General features: G+C 43.1%; 1 pseudogene; it reads left to right on the top strand.

Moving 5' to 3' along the window:
- Nucleotides 1-562: 562 nt before the first annotated feature.
- Nucleotides 563-1,324, top strand: LOC147460215 (uncharacterized; annotated as a pseudogene).
- The last annotated feature ends 1,823 nt before the right edge of the window (nucleotides 1,325-3,147 follow it).

Genomic DNA, 3,147 nt, shown 5'->3' on the forward strand with positions numbered 1-3,147 from the left:
AGCAGCTGCAGTGTAAGGACCAAGTGCCAGGACAAGACTATCTGCAAAGGCTTTTTAAATATCGCTAGAAGTTGCATGCAGCAATGTCGACCCACGAACAGAGCACGGCTAAAGGTGATTGCTGGTAAAGTTCTTTGTGGTGAGCTCACTAGCTTTGATAGGCTGTGTCTCTTTTTTTATGAAGTGTCTCGTTCTCGCTGCATTGTGTTGGTCGTGTTTGTTTAAAAGGTTGTTGGTGAGGTTGTGATTGGTGATCTGGTAAGTCCTGACTGTCAAGCTAGGATTGCAGTTGTTCTTACATGAATGTATGGGTATTTGCGGTGTGTTAGGATACTAGTCATTTATTGTTTGTTAAAGACGCTGGTCGTCAGATTATGACTGGTGAGTTGAGAAGCTCTGACAATTTGCATGTCTTCTTGCATGAGTGTACAGAAATCTGTGTTGTCCTAGGGTATTAGTCATTCCTTGCAGGCACATGGCACGATTGAAAGTGAAATCCCGTTTGAAGGGAGATGCAATTGAGCCAAGTCGTGCAAAGAGGAGGGAAAGACGTCCTAGAATAATGGAGATTAGCGTGACTATCTCGGTTGGAGGCGAAGACGTAGATGTAGCGTTATTGTCATCTATGCAATCATTCCTTTCAAAAGAGACCCTAGCTGGGTTATGTGCAGTTGAGAGGGGAGGAGACGTCTTCCACCTGCATTTTCAGATGATCATCCGATTGTGGACTAGCTCATTGATCTCTGCAAACAAAAAAATCAAGCAGTATCTCGTGTGGGATAAAGATTCTCCAACATGAGCTACGGTGCTTTGCCGCGCTTTGAAGCAGTGCAATATGCATACGTTCAAGGGAATGGTTGGCTACTACATCAAGGATCATGGGCAGCCGTACTTTCAAATGGCGATCCACAATATCGAGCCAAGCAACATAAACAAGGGCGTCGAGCTATACAGTTTGTATGGCGGCGATGAGCTCAAAAAGAAGGTGTACTTAACACCAATCAATATATTTGACGGAGAATTTATGTTCTGGAAGTTCAAATTGATGCACCCGCTAGGTAGCAACTTTTTGTCGGCCCTACACAAAATGCTCAAAATGGGAAGGTACTACCCCTCATCGTCTTGGGTCACGCCATACCAAGGCCGTGGGAAATAGCTAGGGAAGACCAAGGCGCTTTGGAGGTGTATGGTGCACCCATCATTAACAATGTACCAAGATTTTGTCAGCATATTCATCAATAGTCAAATGTATGGGACTTCCCATCTAGGGGCTGACTGGTTTCTATCTCGATGGCAGGACGTGCAAAGGTGCGTTGTTACATAGATTGAAACAACACTCTAAACCCTGTATACATTGATCTCCTAACACGTACCATCCAGCCCAGCAAGTGTGGTTGCTGTTGATGAACAGCAAGACAATGAAGAAACAGAGCACAAGATCAGTGATGTTGAGTATATGCCGTTGGTTCTCAAGATAGGGGTGACGACAGTTGCATGTTGCCATCTGTTGAGTTTGTGCGTTCGTTGTTTTTCTTTATTCTATTCAAATGTGCATAAATAGCGATGCTAATAATTCTATTGTGTCCATCCGAGGAAGGAATGGAACGGGATGAAGAAAGCGAGTTTTTGATGACACCAGGAGAAACGCAACCGGATGAGCTCCTAAACCAGATTAAAGACCCACGACTCGACAAGACAGAAGAATTAGCAACACAAATTTTGTCCAAACTTTTTGGAGATACGCTGAATGACAACAAATCTTTCCGTGCAAAAGTGATAACAACAAACTGTGCTCTCAAAGATGCAATTGAAAGTTACCAAGGGGAGCTTGCTGATGTCCAGATTTGCACGCTTGAGCATATTTTTGCGTTGCGCAAGCAAGTCTCATCATTGAAGACACAACTAAACAAACTAAATGCGCTCATAATCAGAATGTCGGTGATACTCAGCAAGAACGCGGTCGAGTAGGAAATATACGTAAATAGTAGCGACATCTAGTTACTGACAGACATAACTTTTTGACAATGCAATACACCTCGATTTGGCACTTGTAAATATTCGATAATCATTATCAAAAAATTTGTTTTTGCAATTTGTCTTCGGTTGACTTCTTTGCCTTTTATCATATTCAACTTGTGATTCATGTCCAGTAAATGGTCCGATCACTCTTGCTCCTTGCGTCTTTCTCTGTCTCTCTGTCACTCAAGCACTATTGGTGGGCATGAAAGCCTTCCTAGGATGGTTCAGATCTTTGAGCATGTTGAGCCCACATCGACAACTAACTGCTCGTCGCACTCATGTCAATCGCTTTTGTCTCCACCAATCCAAACAGACGCTTGCCCCACTCGTCACCATGTCAATTTGCATTTGTAACACTGAGCTAGATTGCGTAGTCTGGTCGTGTTTACAGGTCATGAAATCCATGCGCTAGAGGAGTGCAGCCTCAATTCAAGGTCCATTCTTCCTACCTTTTCCTCTATGAGTGCAAAGGAGTCAGAAGCACGAGCCCGACTGTGATGAAGGGACACCACAGAGGCAGGCCAACGCAAACACATGGCAGCACGTGCACGGCACGAAGGCTCTCTTTTGCAAAAAAGCGGAGAGCGATGAGGAATCTAGATATATTCCACTTAATGAAGTTCGATCGAGTAGTAGCTATATAAAGTTCATAGTGAAAAGAAAAACTCATGACTACAGCCTTCATATAGTCTTTTTTTTTTTTTTCAAAACTCACTCAACTGAGTGAGTCCGAGATTATATTAAACATCCAAAAAAACTACATGTCCAACCTTGCTCACACATTTTGAGCCATGGCTTTAAAAAGGATACAACATGGTCACATAAGAGCATAAGAGTTGATGGGAGCCAGCATTTCCTGTGGCAGGGAGTTTGCCACATGTGGCAGCCAGGCAGATATTTTGGATATGTAATCTGGAGGGTGGCTCCCTGTAAAGCTTGTCGGTTTTGTTATATCAGGGTGGCTCCCTTGTTAGCCTGACACTATTGTTTCCTAGCACTTTGGGTCCTTATGATGTCATGGCTCATCTTTGAGCAGGGCTTGTCTGTAAATTTTTTGGGATTTAATTTAATTTGCGCACATTCTATGAGTTTTGCAAAAAAAACAAAGCATAAGAGTTCATGGAGTTT

The sequence above is a fragment of the Adiantum capillus-veneris genome, chromosome 4 (genome assembly GCF_014529385.1).
Source record: "Adiantum capillus-veneris isolate H3 chromosome 4, ASM1452938v2, whole genome shotgun sequence".
In the NCBI taxonomy this organism is placed as follows: domain Eukaryota; kingdom Viridiplantae; phylum Streptophyta; class Polypodiopsida; order Polypodiales; family Pteridaceae; genus Adiantum; species Adiantum capillus-veneris.